This window comes from Pinus tabuliformis, chromosome 6 (assembly GCF_031772625.1).
Source record: "Pinus tabuliformis cultivar Carrire ecotype Pingquan chromosome 6, CPIR1, whole genome shotgun sequence".
Lineage (NCBI taxonomy): Eukaryota > Viridiplantae > Streptophyta > Pinopsida > Pinales > Pinaceae > Pinus > Pinus tabuliformis.
The window spans coordinates 770,522,700-770,532,031 of NC_142292.1; the positions used below are offsets into that span (position 1 = coordinate 770,522,700).

The 9,332-nt window shown below is 38.2% G+C and overlaps 1 pseudogene; it reads right to left on the reverse strand.

The window, feature by feature from the left end:
- Positions 1-1,092: 1,092 nt before the first annotated feature.
- LOC149261001 (pentatricopeptide repeat-containing protein At2g22070 pseudogene) lies at positions 1,093-5,460 on the reverse strand (annotated as a pseudogene).
- Between the last annotated feature and the right edge of the window lie 3,872 nt (positions 5,461-9,332).

The window sequence follows — 9,332 nt, forward strand, 5'->3', positions numbered from 1 at the left end:
GTGTGTATTTCAGAACGGAGCTTGTTGTTTTCAATTTTCAGAAATTTCATTTTCTGCAAAATCTGTTTTACTTGGGCTGTCCAAAATGAAAAATTCGACTCCACGGTTTTTTTATGGACCCAATTTCAAGTCTTACCCCTTGACCTTCAACCATTGTTACTTCAGGCGAAGATGGAGGCTCTGACAAGATTTCAAGGAATTGGTTAACGTCCATGTATAGGTCCATCAGAAGTCTTGTAAAAATACTGCACAAACAGGGACTGTAAATTTAGTTGTTATACAGTGGATTCGTCAAACACTTAGTGCGCATTCTCTCTTCCTTTTCTGGTTTGCGCCTCTGAGCAGCACTGGAGTATTTTCTTAAGTTTGCAATGGATGTCTTGAGAAGTCTGCCACTGTAAATCTGTTATAAAGTTTTCAATGAGCCTTCAAAAATTCGAGCTCTTCACAGAGAAAATTGCATTCGCATTCTAAGGTTTCAGAGGTGCAAACTTCCCTGACCATAAAAATAAAAAATAAAAATAAAAAGGTTATCCTACTCTTAAGGAGTTATGGTATAGCTTGTTTCTCTTATCTTGAAGTTGTGCTCCATGCTCACATTTAGTGTAAATGGTGCGTACTTTGATTTGTTGTCCTATAGTCTTTTTTACATATTATGGTCTAATGGCAAAGTTATAAAATTACAAAATGTACATCAATACAACCATTGTTTAGATCTAGCACTTAGGGCAATTAGTCAGTGTCCAAGCTACTTATTTAGATTTAAAATAACTAGTTTAACCCCTATGTTCTCTTTTGTTTCTAGATGGACTGACGTTTGATATTTCCCTCAGTTTAACTAAGCAAAAAAACACAAGAACACAAGTCTCACAGGAAATTCCTATCTAGGACCTTCTCATAACCTCAGCTCTCGGCTATTAGACAAAGCCTAGCTGTTACAACAGAACAATATCCATTTACGATCTTTTAGACAAATATTAAGACATCTTTCAACAAAAACATTTAAAACTGTACACTACTTGCCTAACTACAACTACGTCAGTCTTGCCTTTAACAAAATCAACCAAAAGACTAAACCATAAACCATAAACATAAAACTATCAAAATTCTAATATTGCATTATAACATTATAAGTTCCTTGGTTGAACAAAGGCTTCCTTCAAAAATCTCTCAATCCGATTGAGATCTCCATATATATCTGCTTAGCCAAATTATAAGATGGATTTGCATCGAAAGAAAATATCCTTGTCCAGTCATCTTGAACATAGTCAACATATGTAAATTCCTTTCACAGTTTATATAGTTGCCATGAACTAATATGAAGACCTCACCTATGTACTACTCTCTTTATCTCTGTGTCCAAACTTTCAATCCGGTCCATTGTGAATAGCCAGTTGCTTTGCTGAGTCTTTTGACAAGCTATTCCATGAGCACCCATAATCCACGTTCAATGCAGTCCAATTGAAATCAACTACCTGCTGGAGCTTTAATAAGTTTAAAAAAATGATTACCAACCGATTGTCTCTCCATCTCCATCAAACAGGCTCAGCAATCAAGGACTCCATCCATATAGAAGGTCTCCCCATAAATTTATTATTATATCTGCCATGAGAAGCTTCCCGTAGTGACTTAACATACAATTAACACTAACAGTAGTTCTGATTTTCCATCCCCACAGCATAGATTGGCAATAGATATAAGGGCACTCTGTATGACATCCATCCTTGAGTGATATCTTGAGTAATTGAAACGGTTCCATGGGAGTAGTTTTGTAGGAGTCAGGTAATCACTTAGGTTGCTTCATATATGAACAGCCAATAAAGTTGATGCTTTATTGACAACTCCCATGCCTAAGCATTGACTCGACAAATGAATGCATCCAATCATTAGAGTCTGAGGTCGATGCTTGCCAACGTTTTCCACTAGATAGTTGATGATAGCTCCAAAAACCAAAGGGATGTTAATGCACTCACCTCGCCCTGCCACATGGCCCTGTAAGACCCTCTGAGGGGCCAAGCAAAATTAACATGCTGAATCCATAAACAGCACATTTAGCTCAAATAATGTATTCAAGCACTCACATGCAATCAGCAAAAGGGAGAGATTTCAGTAAGAAATGTGCAAGTAAACACCCATTTCCTAGAATTCAGGCATGGCCAAATTTCTAACTCCGTCCTGCTGCAGGAACTTAAAAGATGTTTGCAAATAATAAAAGCACTTTGTCCGATGACTCTTAAAATCCCAGATGGGCAAAGTTAAGCCTCTTAACCAATCTGTGCTTACATCTAGTCTCACATAACCTCACCAATAATCCCCGCAAGAACACTTTCCATCTTTGAAATGATGGAAACGATTAGCATCTCTCACAATGATTTCACGTCCAACAATTCTGGAGATGAACTTGATGGCACAATGGCAATCACCACATACTCGAAGGTTCTTGATGACTCGAATAGTTGTTCCAGGGGATGTGTTTATAAGCCCAAATGCAATTGCTAACTTCTCACTATGGTAACCAAGAATTTCTGCTTTCTGTTCCTCATCTACATCATTCAACACAAATTGCATGTCAGGAACATACCCTGCTGCCTTCATTTGCTTCGATAATTCTGCCAGCTTAGAGTAAATTTCTTGAGTTTGTGGATATGATCTGTCTCCACAAATGCATATAGTCGTTTTCCCACCTCAATCCAACAACATCCAGGTTTCTTTTTTACCTTCCTATCTTTCATCATTTTCCTTACATTTTGAATATCATCCCACCTGCCAGCTGCTGCGTAGATATTCGACAGTAGCACGTAATGTGCAGCATTTCTAGGGTCCAACTCAAAAAGACGTTCTGCCACACGTTTTCCAAGGTCTACATTTCTATGGATTCTACAGGCACCAAGTAGGGATCCCAACACATTGGCATTAGCTTTTATTGGCATTTTGTTGATAAAGTCATGTGCCTTATCTAGGCGCCCCGCTCGGCCAAGGAGGTCAACCATACAGCCATAGTGCTCCATGGAAGGTTTGATACGATGGCATTGGCTCATGTCACGAAAGTATTGCCAACCCTTATCAACTAGGCCTGCATGACAGCATGCAGACAAGACGCCAAGGAAGGTGATATTGTCTGGATTTGTTCCACTGCACTGCATTTGGTCAAAGAGTTTGATGGCCTCGTTGCCAGAGCCGTGCATAGCATATCCTACAATCATCACATTCCATGATATCACATTTCTCTCAGACATGTTGTCAAATATATTGCGTGCATCCTCTATGCTACCACACTTTGCGTACATGTCCACAAGAGCACTTGCCACAATAACGTTAGATTGCAATCCACTTCTAACTATTTCTTTATGGATTTCCATGCCCTGTCCCAGAGCAGCCAAGTTGGCACATGCCGGGAGAACACTGGCAAGGGTATTCGAGTTTGCTTTCACACCTTCAAGTTGCATTTGCTGAAAATGCTTCAAAGCTTCCTCACCCTCCCCATTTTGTGCATATCCTGCAATCATTGCTGTCCAAGAGATAACACCCCGTTGACCCATTCTGTCAAACGCATTTCGCGCATTCTCTATGCTACCACATTTTGCATACATGTCTACAAGAGCATTCCCCACAAAAGAATGAGACTCTAGTCCGTTCCTCTTTATATCTTCATGGATCTCTATGCCCTGCTCCAAGGATGCCAGATTGGCACATGCCGGAAGTACACTAGTAAAAGTTTTTGCGTTTGGCTTCACACCTGCCCGTCGCATTCGCCAGAAAAGTTCAAGCGCTTCTACCCCATACCCATTCTGCGCATATCCTGCTATCATTGCCGTCCATGAGACCACATTCCGACTGGGCATTTTTTGAAAGAGCTTACATGCCTCCTCAATGAATCCATTCTGTACATATCCCGATATCATTGCATTCCATGTAACCACATTTACTTTGGCCATTTTGTCGAACACTTCTCGTGCATCCTCTGTACTCCCACATTTGGCATACATATCTACAAGCGCATTCCCCACAACGACGTCAGACTGCAATCCACTCTCAAGTATTTCTTCATGGATCTTTTTGCCCTGCTCCAGAGCTGCCATGTTGGCACACGCCGGCAGAACGCAGGCAAAAGTCTTCGAGTTTGGCCTCACGCCTGCTTGCTTCATCTGCCGATACAACTCCACTGATATGTCGCTGCACCCATTCTGCCCCCACCCCGCAATCATAGTTGTCCACGAGACCACATCCCGCTTGGGCATTCTCCAGAACAACTCCATAGCCTCGTCAACATCCCCATTCTGCACATACCCCGATATCATAGCATTCCATGAGACCAGATTCCGTTTAGACATTTTGTCAAACACTTGGCGTGCATCTGCCATCTTACCACATTTTGCATATATTTCAACAAGCAAATTGCTCACAAAGGCATCAGACTGCCACCCATTCTTAAAAATATGATCTTGAACTTCCATCCAGCGATCCAGAGATCCCACTTTCGCGCATGCCGGGAGAACGCTAGCGATGAGGAAGCGATCAGGTTCGATTCCTGTGTGCCGCATTTCGTCAAACAATTCCAATGCCTCTTCGGCAGGACCCCGCTTGGCGTAAGCTGCGATCATTACCGTCCACGAGACCGCATCCCTCTCAAACATTTGATCGAAGACTCTGCGAGCCTCAGCCACGCTACCACATTTTGCATACATGTTGACGAGCGCGTTTTCGAGGATTCGGCCCGGCCGAAAACCCCTCTTGGTCATGTGGGCATGTATGAGTTTGCCTTCTGATACGGATTTCTTGGCAACACAGCCCTGCAAAATACGTAGATATTGAGAAGAGCTGTTCTGCTCACTGTCGTCATTGCTCACGGAATTTGTGGTAGAGTTTCTGTGGTGTAGCCAAGGCATTAGCCCAGCTAACGATATTGTTTTCTTCTCTAGATTCTTTAGTGAATGTGACATTGCCACAGTCGTTTATTTGCAGGAAGATAATTACACCAATATGTTCTTGGCATCGTGGCCAGTGACACATGGAGGTCTTGTGTTCAGCTCATTGTGGTTTTGGCTTGTTTTTAGTTGTTTTCAGAATCACCTGGGGTACAATGCAGCCTGCTTACATTCTCTGTACCTGTACGTGCATTAGATTTCATTTCAGAAATCCATTTACAAATGGGAATGAATCAGATTTATATGTATAATTACACTTGCAGTGGCAGTGTATCCAACAATAGGTTTGCCAATTTCATTGTCCAATTTCCCGCACTTGATTCACATTCTTCCATGACTGACCCCTTTGGATCCGATAGATATCCAATCCGCAACTGCACAAGCAGCCACACTTTCATTCTGCCAACATGTTCACGCCAAATTTGAGTACTTCCCACCCCATACCTTTAATGAACATCAATGGATTGGTGGAAGCAGATGAAAATACGCAGTCAACCCTAGTGATGAAGATGAAGTATTTTTAACTGAATGGGTTTAAGTCAGGTTTAACTATCAGACATGTAATTAGCTTGTTTAGGGTATATATGAAATAGTTGGTTTATAGCATTTATGAAAAAAATGAAATAGTTGGTTTATTAGTATTTATGAAAAAAAAAAATGATATTTTAATGTTTACCAGACTAAAAATAGTTTATGAGATTATTAGTTTTTTTTTGTCTTAAAAATAGTTTATGGGACCATTAGTTCCTTTTTCGTCTTACAATCCCTTCGTTGAAAAGACAATGCCAAGAAATCGATGCTAACATATTCTCATAACTTTCTCTAATGTCTTTGAACGCATCACATTCTAAAATGAAATGTTTTTCCGATTCCATTGCCCCAGACGTGCAAAATGTACACACTTGTTCTTCCCAAGCTTTTTTAGGCATTTTCCATTGTCTTGTTTCAATCCGAAGCTAATGCGAGTTAGTTATTAATTGAGTAGTAGGAACCTTTACCCTCCACGGAATGCTAGCTCCAATGTACTCTTTTTGTTGGAGATCACACGTAGGGTTGAATTCCTCAATGTAGTGCTTCTTCTTTCTACCCAACTCTTTTCCCCATACCCGTTTACAAAACTTCTCCATAACAAAACTCTTTAGCTCCTTGTTATTTGTGGGACAGGGATTGAGGTAGGTATTCCTCTTTTGCATCAATGTGTAGTTTTGTCTCTTCCATGTTTTCTTTCTTTCATTCATGCCTCCATTGAAGATAACATTAGGCCATCTACCTACTCCCATTTGCTCAATTCCTTTTAGATATCTTATGAGCCGCACCATAGTAATTGCTTCGATGGGAGTTGCTCCTGTTTCATTCAACATTATCTCCTAAGGTACTGAAATTTTTATTTTGAACTTGGTCATGATCAAGCGTTTTTGGATTTTCTCAATTTGTTTCCATTTTGAGACAAGGGTGTTGCTAGCCCACAGTTCACACCCATATAGCATCACTGGACAAACTAGGAGTCCAAAAACACTTTAATTGTTTTCCAATCTCATAACTCTACCTCTCCACTTTTGTTCTAAAGAGCATATAATGTTTTCCACCCTCCTAAAATTCTCTTCTTTTTGCAGTCTCTCCCAATTTTCAAGAGATTACATCATGATAAAATGGACAAGCAAAATGTGCTCGGTCTCATTCCTACTAGATTTATTGGCTAGGAGGTAATAGCAAAAGCAGAAAGACAACATTAAGAGAGAGCTAAATTATTTCATGCAGATTATCCACATTAACCAGAAGAGTCCCAAAAGCAAAAAAAATAAACAACCACCATCTCTAATCAGTAACATTACTCGGACTAGGAGGGCCCATCTCATTCCCAAGTAACTGAGGCAGATGAAAGGCCTCATATACATGTGCTTCCATATGCGCCAAACTTCCTCCCAAACAATCTTGTATGTTAATGGTTTGAAGATTTTTGTGGTATGGTTTTTTAAGAGACTAAATTCGGATATTCCACAATATTCATCTTTTATTTGTCGATGTTTCGAGTTTAGACCAAGAATCATCATCAGGACTGATTTACAAAGAAGTGAAAAGAGGGTTATAAATATGGTATAGGTGGGTTATCAAATAGGTAAGCCGACCATCTGAATATTAATAATTTTATTTTTATTTTTATTATAATGAAATTTTTAATTAATTCTTGTATTATATTAGATTATATTTATTATTATATGTATTAATTCCTATGTGTTCTTAATTTATTAAAGAGATTCTTTATAATTTATTTAACTATAATTATTTTTGTTTTTAAATTGTTATTTTTAATTTTCAATTAATGCTTAACTAAATTAATTAATTTTTTAAGTTAATGTTTGTTGATTTTAAGATTGTGCAATGTTTAATTAGGATTGATTATTATATATGTAATAAGTTTTTTATAGTTTAATTATGCTATTATTCTAAATGTAATTACAAAGTTATGAATTGTTTAATTTAATTTTGAATAAATGTTTAACCTAATTTAATTATTGTTAATGTTCATTGGTTATAAGCTTATGTTTTCTTTAACCCTTTTCTATGTTAATTAGGTTTTATTATTATTGATGCCATAAGTTAGTGTTTGTTTTTTTGTTTATTGACTAAAAATGAAAAATTAGTTTTATATTGTTTTATTTGATTAATATAATTAATTTTAAAACTATATATAGTTTTTAAACTAGATTAAAAACCTTAAGTGTTTGAGCTAATGGATTATTGTTAATGTATTATGAGTAGAGCATTATTTCTATTTAAAGTGAAGTCTAGATATATTAAGATGCAAATGCAATATTTCTTGTAGATCTTTATGATGTTTTAGGTTATGTGAGGGATTTGTTTTGACTTATAGAGGGTGGGTAAGATGAGGGGGGGAAGGGGTATGTGAAAGGGAGGGATAATTTATTCATTGGGCGTAAACAGAGAGGTCCAATTTTTACTAAATTTTCAATCCTCCATCTCTATTAAGGTTGTGTGGGTGTTTCATGATTTCAATAGCCTCGCGAACTTTCCGCTTGAAATGGTGTTTTTCGTTAGCGATGACTTTAGTGTCCTCAAGGCATATATGATGGTTTTTTTACTTGCATGCTCGGCTAAAGCTGAAGAGCGTGTTCTTTCTTTACGGATATCTGCACTGTGTTCTTTGAGCCTAATCCTGACTGACCTGCCTATTTCCCCTATATATTGTTCTCCACACGAGCAGTTGATGATATAAACACCTTTTTGTTGTAGTTGTTCTTGGTTGTCCATTATCGACTTCATTTTTTGTTTGATAGTTGTCAAGGTTTTGAACGAAGTTTTGATATTTTTCTTTCTAAGAATTTTGGCTAGTTTGTCAGTGACACCTTGAATATATGGAAGGTAGGCATTAGTAGTCTTGGGGTTGTTTGATTTGTTTATATTGTTTCCAGATTTGGCCTTTTGAATGGCCTTGAAGATGCTTTTATTGTTGTATCCTAGGTTGGCAAATGTTCTTTTTAAGTATGTAATCTCCTCTTCAGTGTGGTTCTCATCTGAAATTATATATGCTCTAGTGAAGAGGGTTTGAAGTACACCCATTTTCTAAGCTGGGTGGTGATGTGAATTAGCGTGGATGTAGTTATCAATATGAGCCTTTTTTCTAAACACTTCATGACCTATGGAACCATCTTTGTTTCTTATGAGGAGGATGTCCAGGAATGGTATGCAATTGTTCTCTTCTATCTCCATTGTAAACTTGATGTCATCAGATATGCTATTGAGATGGTTCAAAAAGTTTTTAAGTTCATCTTCCCCATGAGGCCAATCAACACTGGTGTCATCCACAAACCTGACCCAAAACTTAGGTTTTAATGGGTATGTATCAAGAGCCTTCTTTTCAAATTTTTCCATGAAGAGATTGGCTACAATAGGAGAAAGAGGTGATCCCATAGCTACACCTGAAGTTTGTTCAAAGATTTCACCTTGGAAGGAGAAGAAAGTGGATCGTAGACAAATTTCAGCTAACTTTGCAGTTTGGGGGTCCGCCACTTCTTTAACCACTTGTATTGCTTCATCTAAGGGGATCTTGGTGAAGAGTTAGACCACGTCAAAACTGACAATTTTATCTCCCAGATCTAATTTAGTATGTTTAATGAATTCGACATATTGGTTGGAATCTTTTATGTAAGAGCTGGTTTTGCCAACTAGAGGTGCTAAATTGCTTGCGACATATTTTGCTAATTCGTAAGTGGGTGATCCTATAGTGTTGACTATAGGTCTTAAGGGTACCTCTTTTTTATGTATTTTGGGGGCTCCATAAATACGAGGAGTAATTTCACTATCAGGGGTAAGGTGCTTTTTTAGTTTTTCGTCTAGATTGGCTTCTTTAATGGCTTTCTTTACCAGCCTTGTAATTTTGGAGATGGG